Below are 20,448 nucleotides of genomic sequence, written 5' to 3'. Positions count from 1 at the left end.
GAAACTGTTATAGACAAATGGAGCCTAAGAAGAAATGACAAATGTCTTCAAGAAGACATAGTGATATCATGGGATAGAAAAAAAAACAAATGAGGTAGAAATAAGGAACTTTCAATAAATTATGGACCATAGTTAATAAGTAATCTAACAATATTGGTTCATTTTTTCATTGACCATAGCAAATGCATCATGCTAATATAAGATGTTAACAATAGGAGAAACTTGGGGGTGATAGATAAGGGGAGGTCTCTATATCATCAAAGCTGGGGACATTATAATTCTTTTTTTTTTTTTTAAGATTTTTATTTATTTGACAGACAGAGATCACAAGTAGGCGGAGAGTCAGGCAGAGAGAGGGAGAGGGAAGCAGGCTCCCTGCTGAGCAGAGAGCCCGACGCGGGGCTCAATCCCAGGACCCTGAGATCATGACCCGAGCCAAAGGCAGAGGCTTTAACCCACTGAGCCACCCAGGCGCCCCGACATTATAATTCTTGACTTCAAATTATATATTACAAAACTGTGGTACCCAAATCAGTATGCTTTTGGCATAAAAATAGACACAAGATTAATGGAGGAGAATAGAAAACTAAGAAATGGATCCACAACTATATGGTCAATTAATTCCTGACAAATGAGGCAAGAATATACAATGGGAAAAAGTCTCTTCAACAAATGTATTGGAAAAACTGGATAGAAGCGTGCACAAGAATGAAGGTGGACACTTCTCTTGCACCATCCACACACACACACACACACACAGAAATGGATGAAAGACCTAAACGTGAGACCTGAAATTCTAAAAATCCTAGTGGAGAACGTAGCCAGTAACCTCTTAGACTCTGGCCGTAGCAACTTCCTTCTAAATGTGTCCCCTGAGGCAAGGGAAACATAAACAAAAATAAACTATTGGGACTACTCAGTTTTTTAAAAATAAATTTAAAACTCATCTAAAGAATAAAGTCCATTATAATATAAAATGGAAAACAAAACAAAACTTACAGGCAATTATGATATCAAAGCTGAATTTCCCAAGCCAAATCCAGTTTCTTCCCCTCCCCAGTTTAGGATCTCTGCAGCCTATCCTATTAGAGGAAAGGTTGACTTCTCTACTTTGAGCCTTCTTACTTTTCAGTTGTTCACAGCTATTCATTTTGCTGCCTTTGCATATCTGAAGTAGGAATGGAAGAGAAATGATAAAGATAATAATGATAAAATTCTGACATCTAGAAACCACAAAAGAGGGATGAACCTGGGACTGGAGTCAAGAAAGATTATTTTTAGAGGGAAATTTTGGCATGGCATATGTTGTCATAAGTGATGGGTATTATTCAACATTAGCCTAGAATAAGGTAGTCAATTAGTTTGATGCCTACTGAGATTTCCTTTTTGGGACTTATGCCCCCAACTACCAGCCTATGTGGGTGTCCTTGTCTGCAAACTGCTTACATCTGGACTGGTCCACAGAAGGTATGCTGAGTTACCTGGAGCTGCTTTACCAAAGTTGCTTGGAGCTATGCCACTCCTGAAAGGGGATAGCTCTTGTCAGTGAATAATGGAAGCATGTAAAAATGTCTGTGCCCTGAGTCAGAACATTTAGTTGATGCCCTTTATGCTCTTAAACTCTTCCGGGAATCAGGATAAAGCTGGACTTAGCTGATGCCTTGGTTTGCTCATTCACATCCCAAATACTATCTCTACTCTGTTCTGAACAGTTTCATATGAGCAAATTCTCTTGGTAATAACTTGAGTAAGAATCTCTATTTTAGTACAATACTTCTAGAGAATATATCTAAGAGAAAGAAAAAAAAAATGCCTCAAACTTTGTACCTACCTCTCCTTTCTTCTTGTATGTGTGGCTTCATCCAACGTCAATCCAATTTTTATGATGAAGTCACCTTCTCTCCTCAACCTACCATTTTTCATGGCCTTTAGCAAAGAGAAATCTTTGAGGTACTCTGTTATTTTCAGCCTGATTGAAATTCAAACAGAATCATTAACAGTGTTATCTAACTAGGACAAGAGTTAAATATATCTATTTAAATATATGTCCATACTTACATATTTATATATACTACATACATCTTAACATGAGATTAATTATATGCAAAATGTAATGTATGCCTGTGTATATAAATAAGTACATATAATATATACAATAAATATATAATGCTCATATATTAATATCACCACATTATAATTCATATATAATTTAACAGTATAATTTTTATTATTTGTAGACATCATTAATAAATTTACATGGTTTAATATTAGTATTATGACAATTATAAATAAAGGGTTTTTACAAGATTTAGAGATGATAATTTCCAAAATTTCAGTATTCACTTCAGTTTTCTTTAGACTATTATTTTTTTTAATAAAGAAAATACAGAGGCTTTTTGTTTCAATAAAGAAAGGCAACAACATGCCAGAAATGCAATGTTGCCTCCAATATGGTAATATATTCCTTTTGAAGACTGTTTTACTGTGGACAGAACATAGTTTAAATCCTGAGTACACAGGAGACAGCAGTTGGCATGTGCTCTTCAGTTTGACAAATCAACTTAGGTTTTATACAGCTCAGCACATCTTTATTAGTACATCAAGCACTGTTATGGCTCAGAACAGAAAGAGCCATGCTTAGGTATTCATGGGAGGTGGAATAGTTAAGGAGAAAGTTTATATAAAGTGTAGATTATTAAAAAAGCATACAGTTTTGTGATATCCTCTCATCTCCACCACCCCAGCAAAATGGTGATTCCAAAATTAATCTGTTAAAATGATTATTTTGATTCACGTAGAAAAAAGTCATTCTTTAAGTACTGAGTAAATGCAATATACTGTGTTATGTCCTAGGTTTGCAGGATTAAATAAGACATATCATTTCATTAAATATATGAATATATAGGAATACATGAATATATATATAGATAGATAGATATAGATATCTATCTATCTATATATATATTTTCCCTCTAACCGAAGATATTTCTTCTGATCGAAGAATACATTCAATGTTTCCAATGTGCAGAAATGGACAAAGAGACATTATTGAATGATTTTCTTTATCCTTTATCATCCACAGAGATAATAAAATGTTTGTTGTTCTACATAATTCTTTTTTTTCCTAAGATTTTATTTATTTATTTGACAGACAGAGATCACAAGTAGGCAGAGAGGCAGGCAGAGAGAGAGAGAGAAAAGAGAAAGAAGACTCCCTACTGAGCAGTGAGCCTGGTGTGAGGCTAGATCCCAGGATCCCAGAATCATGACCTGAGCCAAAGACATAGGATTTAACCCATTGAGCCACCCAGGTGCCTGACACTACATAATTCTTAAAGGGACTACCCACCAAGAAGATCTAATAACTGTAAATATTTATGCCCCCAATATGGGAGAAGCCAATTACATAAAAAATTGTTCATCAAGATAAAGATTCATATTGATATGAATACATTAATAGTAGATCTAAACATGCCACTCTCAATAACAAACAGATCATCCAAGCAGAAAATCAATAAAGAAGCAAGAGCATTGAATGACTCATTGGACCAGATGGACCTCATAGATATATACAGAACATGACACCCTAAAGAACAGAATACTCATTGTTCTCAAGTGTACATGGAACCTTCTCCTGAATAGACCACATACTGGGTCACAAATCATGGCTCAACCAATACCAAAAGATTGAGATTATTCCCTACATATTCTCAGATCACAAAGCTTTGAAACTGGAGCTCAAACACAAGGAAAACACCTGGAAACTAAAGACCATCTTGATTAAGAATGCTTGGATCAATCAGGAAATGAAAGAAGAACTTAAATAATTCATGGAAACCAATGAGAATGAAGACACTTCAGTCCAAAACCTATGGGATACAACAATGTTGGTCCTAAGAGGAAAATACATAGCCATCCAAGCCCCCCTCAAAAAAATTGAAAAATCCAGAATACACCAGCTGTTTCTACACTGGAAAGAACTGGAGAACCAATGACAATTTAAGCCAACCCCATGCACAAGAAGAGAAATAATCAAGATTAGAGCAGAGATGAATGAGATAGAAACTAGAGATACCATATAATGTATTATGAAACTTGAAGCTGGTTTTTTGAAAGAAATAATAAGATGGATAAACCATTGGCCAAACTAATCAAAAAGAAAAGAGAGAAAGCCCAAAGTAATACAATTATGAATGAAAAGGGAGAGATCCCAACTAACACCAAGTAAATAGAAACCATCATCAGAAATTATTATCAACAGGTATATGCTAATCAGTTAAGCAACCAAGATGAAATGGATGCATTCCTGGAAAACTATAAACTTCCAAAATTGAACCAGGAAGAAATCGACAACCTGAGTAGACCAATATCTAGTAACGAGATTGAAGCAGTGATCAAAAACCTCCCAAAAAACAAGAGCCCAGGACCTGATGGATTCCCTGAAGAATTCCACCAAACGTTCAAAGAAGAGATAATGCCTATTATCCTGAAGCTGTTTCAAGAAATTGAAGCAGAAGGAAAATTTCCAAACTGTTTTCATGAAGCCAGCATTACCCTGATCCCCAAACCAGGCAAAGATCCCACCAAAAAGAATTTCAGACCCTGATGAGTATGGATGATAAGATTCTCAACAAGATCCTAGCTAATAGGACCTAACAGCACATTAAAAAGATTATCCACCATGACCCGGTGGGATTCATCCCTCGGTTGCAAGGATGGTTCAACATTCACAAATCAATCAATGTGATAGAGCAAATCAGTAAGAGAAGAGAGAAGAACCGTGTGGTCCTCTCACCTGGGGAAGAAAAAGCATTTGACAAAACTCAGCATCTGTCCCTGATTAAAACACTTTAAAGTATAGGGATAGAGGGAACATTCCTCAACTTGGTGAAATCTATCTATGAAAACCCACAGCAAATATCATCCTCAATGCGAAAAAGCTGATAGCCTTCCTGTTGACATCAGGAACATGACAAGGATGCCCACTCTCACCACTCTTGTTCAATATAGTATTAGAATTCCTAGCAACAGCAATCAGACAACAAAGAGAAATAAAATGTATTCAGATTGGCAATGAAGAAGTCCAAACTCTCTCTCTTCGCAGATGACATGATACTTTATACGGAAAAACTCAAAAGACTGCAGCTCCCAAACTACTAGAACTGAAAAAGCAATGCAGTTATGTGGCAGGATACAAAATCAATATACAGAAATCAGTGGCTTTCTTATACACTAACAGTGAAAATACAGAAAGAAAAATGAGAGAATCGATTTCTTTTACTATAGTACCAAGAACCATGAGATACCTGGGAATAAAGCTAAGCGAAGAGGTAAAAAATCTGTCCTAGAGGAACTATAGAACACTCATGAAAGAAACTGAAGAAGACACAAAATAATCGAAGAGTATCCATGCTCATGCATCAGAAAAGCAAACATTGTTAAAATGTCTATACTGGCTAGAACAATCTATACCTTCAATGCCATTCCAATCAAAATTCCACTGGCACTTTTCAAAGAGCTGGAGCAAACAATCCTAAAATTTGTATGGAATCAGAAGAGACTGAAAATTGCTAAGGAAATGTTGAAAAAGAAAAACAAAACTGGGGGCATCACGTTGCCTGATTTCAAGCTTCACTACAAAACTGTGATCATCAAGACAGCATGGTACCAGCATAAAAACAAACACATAGACCAGTTGAACAGAGTAGAGAGCCCAGATATGGACGCTCAATTCTATGGTCAAATAACCTTCGACAAAGCAGGAAAAAATATATAGTGGAAAAAAAGACAGTCTCTTCAATAAATGGTGCTGGGAAAATTGAATAGCTATGTGTATAAGAATGAAACTCAACCATTCTCTTACACCATACACAAAGATAATCTTGAAATGGATAAAAGACCTCAAAGTGAGGCAGGGATCCTTCAGAATCATAGAGGAGAACATAGGCACTAACTTCTTCAATATTGGCCACAACTTCTTTCAGGATATGTCTTCAAATGCAAAGGAAACAAAATCAAAAATGAATTTTTGGGACTTCATAAAGATCAAAAGCTTCTGCACAGTAATTCTGAAACAGTCATCAAAATAAGGAGGCAACCCAGGGAGGGAGAATATATTTGCAAATGACAGTACAGACAAAAGGCTGATATCCAGTATCTATAAAGAACTCCTCAAACACAACACACACAAAACAGATAATCATGTCAAAAAATGGGCAGAAGGCATGAAAAGACACTTCTCCAATGAAGACATACAAATGGGTAACCGACACATGAAAAAATGCTCATCATCATTAGCCATTTGGGAGATTCAAATTAAAACCACATTGAGATACCACCTTACACCATTTAGAATGGCCAAAATTAACAAAACAGTAAACAACATGTGTTGGAGAGGATGTGGAGAAAGGGGAACCCTCTTACATTGTTGGTGGGAATGCAAGTTGGTGCAGCCACTTTGGAGAACAGTGAGGAGATTCCTCCAGAAATTAAAAGTAGAGATTCCCTATGACCCTGCAATTGCACTACTGGGTATTTACCCCAAAGATACTGATGTAGTGAAAATAAGGGTCATCTGTACCCCAATGTTTATAGCAGCAATGGCCATGCTCGCCAAACTGGAAAGAACCAAGATGCCCTTCAATGGATGAATGGATAAGGAAGATGTGGTCCATATACACTATGGAGTATTACACCTCCATCAGTAAGGATGAATACCCAATTTTTGTAGCAACATGGACGGGACTGGAAGAGATTATGCTGAGTGAAATAAGTCAAGCAGAGAGAGTCAATTATCATATCGTTTCACTTATTTGCGGTGCATAAGAAAGAAAATGGGGAGATGGAGAGGAGATGGAGAGGAGAAGGGACTTGGAGGAAATTGGAAGGGAAGACAACCATGATAGATTATGGACTCTAAAAAACAATCTGAGGGTTTTGATGGGGCAGGGGTTGGGAGGTTGGGTGAGCCTGGTGGTAGGTATTATGGAGAGCACATATTGCATGGAGCACTGGGTGTGACACATAAACAATGAATTCTGGTACACTGAAAGAAATTAAAAAAGAAAAAAATTAATGATTGGAGAGACAAGGACCTTCCCATGTGGCCACTAAGCTGGTCCTGCAAGGAATATTAAGGGCAGTTCTATAAATGGAGAAAGACCCCAAGAGTTATATAGAACATAAATTTACAGAGATAATCTATAGAAAAAAGGACTTCACAGGTACATGATCATAATAAAATCATATCTTTCAACATAAGTGTCCTAAACATGCCCATAAAATAATACAGGTTTGCAGATTGGATAAAAAGAGAGAACCCATCTATATGCTGTTTACAGAGGACTCAGTTTTAACCTAAACACACTTCTAGATTGAAAGTGAAGGGGAAAGAGAACCATCTTTCATGTCAATGGACTGCAAAAGAAAGCTGGGGTATCAATTCTCCTAAGACAATTTATATTTTAAGCTAAAGACTGTAGTCCGAATACAGAAGGACATTATATCATTCTTAAAGGGTCTATCCAGCAAGAAGTTCTAACAATTCTAAATATCTATGCGCCCAGCATGGGAGCAGCCAATTCCATAAGCCAGCTGTTAACCAAAATAAAGAGATATATTGATAATAAATTAATAGTATAAGACCTCAACATTCCATTCTCAGAAATGAAGAGAACATCTAAGCAGAATATCATCAAAGAATCAGATCTTTGAATGACACACTGGACCAGATATACATGTTCTCATAGATATAAACAGAACACTCCACCTTAAAACAGCAGAATACTCATTCTTCTCGAGTACACATGGAACTTTCTCCAGAATAGACCAAATACTGGGTCACAAACCAGGTCTCAACCAAAACAAAAAGATTGAGATTATTCCCTGCATATTCTCAGACCACAATGCTTTGAAATTGGAACTCAATCACAAGAAAATTTTGGAAGAAATTCAAACACTTGGACCATCCTGCTTAAGAATGTTAACATTAATCAGAAATCAAAGAAAAACTTAAACAATACCTGGAAACCAGTGAGAATGAAAACACATCAATCCAAAATCTATGGGCTATGACAAAGGCAGTCCTAAGTGAAAATACATAATCATCTAAGTCTCACTCAAAAAATTAGAAAAATCCTGAATACACAAACTCTCCTTACACTTTAAGGATCAAGGAAAGAGCAATAAATTAAACCTAACCTATGCATAAGAAGGAAAATAATTAAGATTAGAACAGAGATCAAGGAATTAGAAACCAGAAATACAATAGAGCAGGTCAATGAGACTAGAAGCTGGTTCTCTGAACGAATTCATAAGATTGATAAACCACTGGGGACATTTCCAAAAGAAAAACGAAAGGACCCAGATTAATAAAACTATGAATGAGAAGGTAGAAATCATGACTAATACCAAGGAAATAATTACAATTATCAGAAATTATTATCAACAGCTATATGACAATAAATTAAGCAACCTGGAAGAAATGGATGCATACATAAACTTCCAAGACTGAAACATGAAGAAATTGACAACCTGAGTAGAGCAATAACCATTAATGAGATTGAAACAGTGATCAAAAATCTCTTGAAAAACAAGAGTCCAGGGCCTGATGGATTCCCTGGGGAATTCTATCATATATTCAAAGAATAATCAATACTTATTAACCTGGAGTTGTTTCAAAAAATAGAATGAAAACTTCCAGACTCGTTCTATGAGGCCAGCATTACCTTGATCCTGAAACCAGGCAAAGACCCCATCATAAACGAGAATTTCAGACCAATAGCCCTGATGAATATGGATACCAAGATTCTCAACAAGATCCTACCTAATAGGATCCAACAATACTTTAAAAAGATTATCCATCATGACCAGGTGGGATGTATCCCTGGGATGTAAGAGTGATTCAACATTCCCAAATCAATCAATGTGATAGAACACATAAAAAAAGAGAGAAGAACCATATGATACTGCCAATTGATACAGAAAAATAATTTGACAAAATGCAGCACCCTTTCCTGATTAAAACTTTTCAGGATATAGAGATAGAGGGAACATTCCTCAATTTCATAAAGTCCATCTATGAAAAACCAAGAGTGGATATCCTTCTCAATGGGGAAAAATTGAGAGCCTTTCCATTCAGATCAGGATCATGACAAGGATGCCCACTCTCACCACTATTGTTCAGCATAGTAGTCAAAGTACTAGCAATGACAATCAGAAAACAAAGAGAAATAAAAGGTATTCAGATTGGTGAAGAAGTCAAACTCTCTCTCCTTCAAGATGGCATGATACTTTATCTGGAAAACCCAAAAGGCTCCATCCTTAAATTACTAGAACTTATACATCAATTCAGTAATGTGGCAGAATGCAAAATCAATGCAGAGAAATCAGTTGCTTTCTTATACACTAACAATGTAACTGTAGAAAGAGAAATTATAGAATCGATTCCATTTACAATAGTACCAAAAACCATAAGATAGCTTGGAATAAACCTAACCAAAGAGGTAAAGTATCTATACTCTATAAACTATAGAACACTCATGAAGGAAATTGAAGACACAAAAAGATGGGGAAAAAATTCCATGCTCATAGATCAGAAGACTAAACATTGTTAAAAAGTCTATGATTCCCAGAGAAATCTATACTTTCAAGGCCATCCTGATAAAAAAAACCATCGGCATTTTTCAAAGTGCTGAAACAAACATTCCTAAAATTTTTATGGAACCAGAAAAGATCCTGAATCACCAAGAAAATGTTGAAAAGAAAAATAAAGCTGGGGTCATCACATTGCTTAATTTCAAGCTATATTATAAATCTGTGATCACCAAGACAGCATGGTAATGGCACAAAAACAGACACATAAATCAATGGAACAAAATCAAGAGCCTAGATATGGACTCTGAACTCCATGGCTGACTAATCCTCACCAAGGCAGGAAAAAATATATCTAATGGAAAAGTCAGTCCCTTCAATGAATGATGCTAGAAAAATTGGACAGCTATATACAGATGAATGAAAATTGACCATTCTCTTACACATGCACAAAGATAAACTCAAAAGGGATGAAAGACTTCACTGTGCGACAGGAATCCATCAAAATCCTAAAGAAGATAGGTAGTAACCTCTCTTTGACATTGGCCACAGCAACTTTTTCAAGACAAGTCTCCAAATGCAGGGAAAACAAAAGATAAATTAAACTTTTGGGGCTTCATCAAGATAAAAAACAAACAAACAAACAAACACACAAAAAAAACCAAAACAAAAAACAAAATAAAACAACAAAAAACAAACAAACAAAAAACTTCTACACAGTAAAGGAAACAGTCACCCCAGAGAGCAAAGAGTCACCCCAGAAAATGGGAGAAGATATTTTCAAATGACACTACAGACAAAGGGCTGATATCCAAGATCTATAGAGAATTTCTCAAACTCAACACCCAGAAAGCAAATAATGTAGTCAGATACTGGACAGAAGACATGAACAGTCACTTCTCCAAAGAAGTGAAAGCAGAAGAGCAAGGGAGCACAAAATCAGGACTTTTAAAAGTCTACTCCACTAAGGGACATCACTCCAGAGGTTAAACTTGGGTGAAGCCCATGCAGGGACAGCGTCGCCTCAGGTCCCATGGGGTCACAGAAGGATCAGGGGAATCTGAGTGTCACTGAGCTCACAGGTATTAGAGCAGTGAAGCTGCCTACAGAGACAGAGCCGAGGAGTGGGCTTTCAACTCGGTGTTACCTTGAACTGTAATCCGTGGCACAGGCCACTGCTCTGTGAGTGGGGTCCCCACAAGATCCAGGGAGACACCCACTGGAAGAGTTAAGGTATCTGTGGGGTTTGGAGACTCCAGGCAGAGCTGTGTGCCAGAGACAGAGACACTTGGTCACAGGCTGGGTGAGCTCAGAGCGCAGCTAGATGCCAGGGAGAGGGGAATAATTGAGTGCATCCCTCTAAGGGTGCACTGAGAAGTGGGGCCCTGAGCTCTTGGATCCTTCAGGTGGGAGATTGGGAGGCCGCTATTTTTACTCCCGTCCTCCAGAAATCTACAGAAAGCGTTCAGGGAACAAAAGCTCTCGAAAGCAAACCCGAGAGGATTAAGTAGCCTGGCCCCTAGTAAGGGCAGTGCAACTCTGCCTCTGGCAAAGACACTTGAGATTCACTATAACAGGCCCCTCCCCCAGAAGATCAACAGGAAATCTAGCCAAGACCAAATTTAATTACCAACAAGAAGAAGGAATTCCAGAGGAGGAGAAAGCAAAGCATGGAATTCATGGCTTTCTCCTAGCATTCTTTAGTCTTACAAAGTTAATCAATTTTTAAAAATTTTACTTTTGTTTCTTCTGCTAATTTTTTTAACTTTTACCCTTTCCTCTTTTAACGTTTTTAACTAGTTTATCTTAACAACACCTTTCATTTAAAAAAAAAAACTTTTTTGAACCCTCATTATTATAGTCATATTTTATCCTTCATTGTATCTAACTCTATTATTTGTATACACTAAGGGGTTTTTCTTCTAAAAAATTTGGGGTACAACTTCTTCTAATAGATCAAAATACACCCTAAATCTAACACCTGGCTTTATCTAGTCTACAGCCCAAGCAAATTCTCTCCACTTTCTTTTTCTTTATTCTCGCAACCAACCTATCTTATCAACTCCTTCTTTAGAAATTTACAAAAAAAAATTTTTTTGTTCATCTTTATATTCATATTACATCCCTTCATTGTGTTTACCCTTATATATGTTTTTCATTATTTAAAATTTGGGGAGATAGTTTCTTCTAAAAGACCAAAACACTCCCAGGATTAAGTGGGTGACCTTGTTCTAGTCACCAGTCTAATATGTATATTTTTTACTTTTTATATTTTTTCTTTGTTTTCTATTTTAATTTTTTTTCTGAACTTACTTTACTACACCCCCCATTATTTGAGGTCTCTTTTGATTTGGTTAAAGCACAATTTCCTGGGGTCTTTGCCATCTTTTAGAATTTTATTTGCTCCTTCATATATTCTTACCTGGACAAAATGACAAGGTGGAAAAACTCACCACAAAAAAAGAACAATAGGCAGTACCAAAGTCTAAGGACCTAATCAATACAGAAATGGTAATATGTCAGATCTAGAGTTCAGGATGACAATTCTCAAGTTCTAACAGGGCTCAAAAAAGGCATGGAAGATATTAGAGAAACGCTCTCCAGAGAACTAAAAGCCCTTTCTGGAAAAATAAAAGAATAAAAATCTAACCAAGTTGAAATAAAAAAAAGCTATTAATGAGGTGCAATAAAAATTGGAGGCTCTTACTGCTAGGATAAATGAGGCAGAAGAAAGAATTAGTGATATAGAAGACCATTTGGTCTTCATTTGCTCTACAGAGAATAAAGAGGAGGAGCCAAAGAGAGACAAAAACGACTGGACCATGAGGGGAGAATTCTAGAGAAAAGTGATACCATAAATGAAACAAAAAGAAAAATAGAAATTCCAGAATTCTAAATTTTCAATTTAGAAAAATTGAGATTCCAGAAGAAGAAGAAAGAGAGAGGGAAGGAGAAGGTATATTGGAGAGAATTATTGTAGAGAATTTCCTTAATATGGTAAAGGGAACAAGCATCAAAATCCAGGAGGCACAGAGAAACCCCCTCAAAATCAATAATAGGCCCACACCCCATCATCTAATAATAAAATTTACAAGTCTTCACGACAAAGAGAAAATCCTGAAAGCAGCCCAGGACAAGAAGTCTGCAACATACAATGGTAAAAATATGAGATTAACAGCAGACTTATCCACAGAGAGCTGGCAGGCCAGAAAGAACTGGCATGATATATTCAGAGCACTAAACGAGAAAAAAATGCAACCAAGAATACTATATCCAGCTAGGCTATCATTGAAAATAGAAGGAGATATAAAAAGCTTCCAGGAAAAACTAAAACTAAAAGAATTTGTAAACACTAAACAGGCTCCACAAGAAATATTGAAAGAGGTCCTCTAAGCAAAGAGAGAGCCTAAAAGTAGTAGATCAGAAAGTAACAGAGACAATATACAGTAACAGTCACCTTACAGGCCATACAATGGCACTAAATTCATATCTCTCAATAGTTACCTTGAATGTAAATGGGTTAAATGCCCCCAGTCAAAAGACATAAGGTGTCAGAATGGATAAAAAAAAAAAACCATCAATATGCTGCCAACAAGAAACTCATTTTAGAACCAAAGACACCTCCAGATTTAAAGTGAGGGGGTGGAAAACAATTTACCATGCTAATGGACATCAAAAGAAAGCTGAGGTGGCAAGCCTTATATCAGATCAATTAGATTTTAAGGCAAAGACTATAATAAGAGATGAGGAAGGAAACTATATCATACTCAAAGGGTCTGTCCAACAAGATCTAAAAATTTTAAATATCTATGCACCTAAAGTGGAAGCAGCCAACTATATAAACCAATTAATAACAAAATGAAAGAAACAAATCAAAAATAATATAATAATAGTAGGGGACTTTAACACTCCCCTCAGTGAAATGGACAGATCATCCAAGCAAAATATCAACAAGGAAATAAAGGCCTTAAATGACACACTAGACCTGATGGCCATCACAGATATATACAGAATATTCCATCCCAAAGCAACAGAATACATATTCTTCTCTAGGGCACATGGAACATTCTCCAGAATAGACCATATCCTGGGTCATAAATCAGGTCTCAGCTGGTATCAAAAGACTGGGATCGGGGCACCTGGGTGGCTCAGTGGGTAAAAGCCTCTGCCTTTGGCTCAGGTTATGATCTCAGGGTCCTGGGATTAAGCCCAGCATTGGGCTCTCTGCTCAGCAGGGAGCCTGCTTCCTCCTCTCTCTCTTCTTGCCTCTCTGACTACTTGTGATCACTCTGTCTCTGTCAAGTAAATAAATAAAATCTTTTTTAAAAAAAAGACTGGGATCATTCCCTGCATATTTTCAGACTACAGTGCTCTCAAGCTAGAACTCAATCACAAGAGGAAATTTGGAAAGAACAAAAATACATGGAGACTTAAGAGCATCCTTCTAAAGAATGAATGGGTCAACAATTAAAGAAGAATTGAAAAAAAATCATGGAAACTAATGATAATGAAAACACAATGGTTCAAAATCTGTGGGACACAGCAAAGGCAGTCCTGAGAGGAAAATATATAGCAGTACAAGCCTTTCTCAAGAAATAAGAAAGGTCTCAAAAACACAACCTAACCCTACACCTAAAGGAGCTGGAGAAAGAACAGCAAAGAAAGCCTAAACCCAGCAGGAGAAAAGAAATAATAAAGATAAGAGCAGAAATCAATGAAATAGAAACCAAGAAGCAAAAACAAAACAAAACAAAAAATAGAACAAATCAATGAAACTAGGAGGTGGTTCTTTGAAAGAATTAGTAAGATTGATAACCCCCTGGCCAGACTTATCAAAAAGAAAAGAGAAGGGACCGAAATAAATAAAATCATGAATGAAAGAGGAGAGATCACAACTAACACCAAAGAACATACTATGAGCAACTCTATGGCAACAAATTTGACAATCTGGAAGAAATGGATGCATTTCTAGAGACGTATAAACTATACAACTGAACCAGGAAGAAATAGAAAAACTGAAGAGACTCATAACCAGTAAGGAAATTGACAGTCATCAAAAATCTCCAAACAAACAAAAGCCCAGGGCGAGATGGCTTCCCAGGGGAATTCTACCAAACATTTAAAGAAGAACTAATTCCTATTCTCCTGAAACTGTTCCAAAAAATAAAAATGGAAGGAAAACTTACAAACTCATGTTATGAGGCCAGCATCAACTTGGTCCCAAAACCAGACAAGGTTACCATCAAAAAAGAGAATTACAGACCAATATCCTTGATGAACACAGATGTGAAGATTCTCACCAAAATACTAGCCAATAGGATCCAACAGTACATAAAAAGGATTATTCACCACAACCAAGTGGGATTTATTCCAGAGCTGCAAGATTGATTCAACATCCACAAATCAATCAATGTAATACAATACATTAATAAAAGAAAGAACAAGAACCATATTATATTCTCAATAGATGCTGAAAAAGCACTTGACAAAGTACAGCATCCCTTCCTGATCAAAACTCTTCAAAGTGTAGGGGTAGAGGGCACACACCTCAATATTATCAAAGCCATCTATGAAAACCCTTGGCAAATATAATTCTCAATGGAGAAAAACCTAAAGCTTTTCCATTAAGGTCAGAAACATGGCAGGGATGTCCATTATCACCACTGCTATTCAACATAGTACTAGAAGTCAGCAATCAAACAACAAAAAGAAATTACAGGCATCAAATTGGCTAAGAGAAGTCAAACTATCACTCTTTGCCAATGATATGATACTCTATGTGGAAAACCAAAAAGACTCCACTCCAAAACTGCTAGAACTTGTGCAGGAATTAGGTAAAGTGTCAGGATATAAAATCAATGCACAGAAATCAGTTGCATTTCTATAAACCAACAACAAGACAGAAGAAAGAGAAATTAAGGAGTCAATCCCATTTACAAATGCACCCAAAACCATAAGATACCTAGGAATAAACATAACCAAAGAGGCAAAGAATCTATACTCAGAAAACTATAAAGTACTCATCAAAGAAATTGAGGAAGGCACAAAGAAATTTTTTTTAAAGATTTTATTTATTTATTTGACAGAGAGTGAGATCACAAGTAGGCAGAAAGAGAGAGAGATGAGAGAAGCAGGCTCCCTGCTGAGCAGAGAGCCCGATGCGGGACTCGATCCCAGGCTGCTGGGATCATGACCTGATCCTGGATTGGAAGAACGGATACTGTGAAAATGTCTATGCTACCTAAAGCAATCTACACATTTAATGCAATTCCTATCAAAATCCCATCTATTTTTTTCAAAGAAATGGAACAAATAATGCAAAAACTTACATGGAACAAGAAAAGACCTTGAATAGTCAAAGGAATATTGAAAAAGATAGCCAAAGTTGGTGGCATCACAATTCCGGACTTCAAGCTCTATTACAAAGCTGTCATCATCAAGACAGCATGGTACTGGCACAAAAACAGACACATAGATCAATGGAACAGAATAGAGAGCCCAGAAATAGACCCTCAACTCTATAATCAACTCATCTTTGACAAAGCAGGAAAGAATGTCCAATGGAAAAAAGACAGCCTCTTCAACAAATGGTGTTGGGAAAATTGGACAGCCACATGCAGAAAAATGAAATTGGACAATTTCATTACACCACACTCGAAAATAGACTCCAAATGGATGAAGGACCTCAATATGAGAAAGGAATCCATCAAAATCCTTGAGAACACAGGCAGCAACCTCTTCGACCTCAGGTGCAGTAATTTCTTCCTAGGAACATCGCCAAAGGCAAGGGAACAAAGGGCAAAAATGAACTATTGGGACTTCATCAAGATCAAAAGCTTTTGCACACTAAAGGAAACAGTCAACAAAACCAAAAGACAATTGATAGAATGGAAAAAGATATTTGGAAATGACATATTAGATAAAGGGCTTGTATCCAAAATCTATAAAAAGCTTAGCAAACTCAACACCCAAGGAACAAATAATCCAATCAAGAAATGGGCAGAGGACATGAACAGACATTTCTGCAAAGAAGACATCCAGATGGCCAACAGACACATTAAAAAGTGCTCCACAAAAAAAAAAAAAAAAAAAAAAAAAAAAAAAAAGTGCTCCACATCACTCGGCATCAGGGAAATACAAATAAAAACCACAATGAAATACCACCTCACACCAGTCAGACTGGCTAAAATTAACAAGTCAGAAAATGACAGATGCTGGTGAGTATGCAGAGAAAGGGGAACCCTCCTACACTGTTGGTGGGAATGCAAGCTGGTGCAACCACTCTGGAAAACAGCATGGAGGTTCCTCAGAAAGTTGAAAATAGAGCTACCTTATGACCCAGCAATTGCACTACTGGATATTTACCCTAAAGATACAAGCGTAGTGATCCAAAGGGACACATGCATCTGAATGTTTATAGCAGCAATATCCACAATAGCCAAACTACAGAAAGAACCTAGATGTACATCAACAGATGAATGGATAAAGATGAAGTGGTATAATATACACAATGGAATGCTATGAAGCCATCAAAAGAAATGAAATCTTGCCATTTGTGACGACATGGATGGAACTAGAAGGTATTATGCTTACTGAAATAAGTCAGTCGGAGAAAGACAACACTCATATGATCTCCTTGATATGAGGAATTGGAGATGCAATGTGGGAGGTTTGGGGGGTAGGAAAAGAATAAATGAAACAAGATGGGATCGGGAGGGAGACAAACCATAAGAGACTCTTAATGTACAAAACCATCTGAGGGTGGCTGGGGGTAATGGGGTAGGGAGAGTGTGGTGGGGTTATGGACATTGGGGAAGGTATGTGCTATGGTGAGTGCTGTGAAATGCTTAAACCTGGCATTTCACAGACCTGTACCTCTGGGGCTAGTAATACATTATATGTTTATAAAAAATAAAAAAAGTTGTTAAAGACATATAAATGGCTAACAGACAAATGAAAAAATGTTCAACATCATTATCCATCACGGAAATTCAAATCAAAACCATGTTGAGATATCACCTTACACTAGTTAGAATGGCAAAAATTAACAAGGAAGGAAACAACAAATATTGGAGAGGTTGTGGCAAAAGGAGAACCCATTTACAGTGTTGGTGGAAATGAAAGTTGGTACAGCCACTTTGGAAATTAGTGTGGAGGTTCCTCAATAAGTTAAAAATAGAGCTACCCCCATGACCCATCAATTGCACTAGTGGGTACTTACCCCAAAGATATATATGTCGTGAAAGGAAGGTCCATATGAACCCCAATGTTCACAGCAACAATGTCCACAATAGCCCAACTGTGGATAGAGCTAATATTCCCTTCGAAAGATAAATGGATAAGAAATATGTGGTCCGTATATGCAATGGAATATTACTCAGCCATCAGAAAGGATGAATACCCAACTTTTGAATCAACATGGATGGGACTGGAGCATAGAAAGTTAATTATCTCATTGTTTCACTCATTGCAGAATATAAGGAATAGCATCGAAATATGGGGAAAATGAACAGGTGGGTAAATTGCACTGGGAGGCGATCCACGAGGGACTATGGACCCCAGGCTACAAAATGAGGGTTTTAGAAGGGAGTGGGTTAGGGGATGGGTGAGCTCAGTGATGGGTATTAAGGAGGGCACAGACTGCATGGAGCGCTGGGTGTTATATACAAAGAATGAGTCATGGAACCACTACATCAAAACTAATGATGGTATATGGTGTATAGTGACTGACATAACATAATAAAATTTTAAAAATCTAGTTTGTGTGATGTAGGGTGCTTGTCTGGCTTTCTTTTGATGTCCATTAGCATGATGATAAGTAGTTCTCCATCAAGTCACTTTTTCTCTGCAGGTGTCCTCAGTATGGGATTAGTCCCTTCTAAAAAGTATATAGATCTTGTTTTATAATCTATTCTGATACCCAATGTCTTTTGTTTACATCCAGAGTGATTATTGATAGATATGAATTTAGTTCCATTGTATTACCTGCAAAGTCAATGTTTCTGGAGATTTTCTCTGTTCCTTTATAGTCTTTATTGCTTTTGGTCTTTCTTTCCTACTCAAAGAGTCCCCTAAATGTATTTTGCAGAACCAGTTCAGTGGTTTAAACAAACTCCTTTTGTTTTTGTTTGTTTGGGAAACTCTATCTCTACTTTCATTCTGGGCAGCCTTGCTGGATAAAGTATTCTTGGCTACATATTTTTCCCATTCCCCATACTGAATACACCATGACACTCTCTTCTGGCCTGCCAAGTTTTTGTGGAGAGATCTCCTGCCAACCCTTTTGTCTTCCCTTGTAAATTAGGAGTTTCTTTTCCTTGAATGCTTTCTGGATTCTTTCTTTATCTCTGTATTTTCAGATTTTACTATAATGTGTTGGTGTGGGCAGCTTTTGTTGAACTTGATGGGAGTTCTCTGTGCCTCTTGGATTTTGATATCTGTTTCCTTCCCCAGATTACATAAGTTTTAGCTATAATTTGCTCAAATATACCATCTGCCCTCTTTCCCCTCTTCTGGACTCTATGTCATGAATATTATTAGTCTTTAAGGAATCTCTAAGTTCCCTAAGTCTACATTCATGATCTAATATCTTTCTTTCCCTCTTATTTTGAGCTTCATTTTTGTCACAATTTTATATATATACTTATTTGTTCCTTTGCTTCCTTGCTTCTGCTGGTCACTACATTCAGTCAGTTTTGCATCTGAACTATTGCATTATTTTTTTTATTTTGGATAATTCATTTTTAGGTCTTTTATTTCTGAGGTATGGAACTCCCAGGATTCTTCTGTGCTTTTCTCAAGTCCAGCTAGTATCTTTATGATTATTGTTACAGATTCTGGATCAGGAATATTATTTATATCTGTTTCCATTAGATCACTGGCCATGACCTCTTCTTGTTTTTTCTCTTGTTTCTCTTATTTTGTTTTCTTGTTTCTCTTATTTTGGGATGAATTCTTCCATCTTTGCATTTGTCCAAAGTCTCTGTCTTCTTTTGGGTGTTAGAAAAACCTGTTATGTTTCCTGCTCCTGAGAGTAATGGCTTTATGAAGAAGTGATCACATACTACTAAGGGTCTGGATTTTCAAGAAGTGTTTCTGGTGTATGCTCTTTGTACTCTGCTGATGTGTTGTTGCTGCTCTTCCCTTCAGCCTGCAATGGGGAGAGTTGGAACCTTATCCAGTCTGTGGCAAGTTTCAACTAAGTCTACTTTGGTTTACCTCTTTTTTTTTTTTTTTTTTTTTTGATAATCCCACTTTGGAATTTATTTGAACTGTCACTAGTACTTTTTCTTTTTTCATTCCAGCATAACAGTGTTCATTGTTTCTGCACCACACCCAGTGCTCCATGCAATACCTGCCCTCCTTAATACCCACCATCTAGCTCAGCCAACCTCCCACCTCCCACTCCGTCAAAACTCTCAGGATATTTTTCAGAGTCCATAATCTCTCATGGTTCACATCCCCTTCCAATATCCCCCAATTCCCTTCTCTTCTCCATCTCCCCATGTCCTCCATGTTATTTGTTATGCTCCACAAAAAAGTGAAAACATATGATAATTGACTTTCTCTGCTTGACTTATTTCACTCAGCATAATATCTTCCAGACCCATCCAAGTTGCGACAAAAGTTGGGTATTCATCCTTACTGATGAAGGCATAATACTCCATAGTATATATGGACCACATCTTCTTTATCCATTCATCCACTGAAGGGCATCTTGGTTCTTTACACAGTTTGGCGAGCATGGCCATTGCTGCTATAAACATTGGGGTACAGATGGCCCATCTTTTCCCTAAATCTGTATCTTTGGGGTAAACACCCAGTAGTGCAATTGCAAGGTCATAGAGAAACTCTATT

The sequence above is a fragment of the Mustela nivalis genome (assembly GCF_964662115.1).
Source record: "Mustela nivalis genome assembly, chromosome: X".
Taxonomy (NCBI): Eukaryota; Metazoa; Chordata; class Mammalia; order Carnivora; family Mustelidae; genus Mustela; species Mustela nivalis.
Note: the sequence above shows the minus strand (reverse complement) of the source record.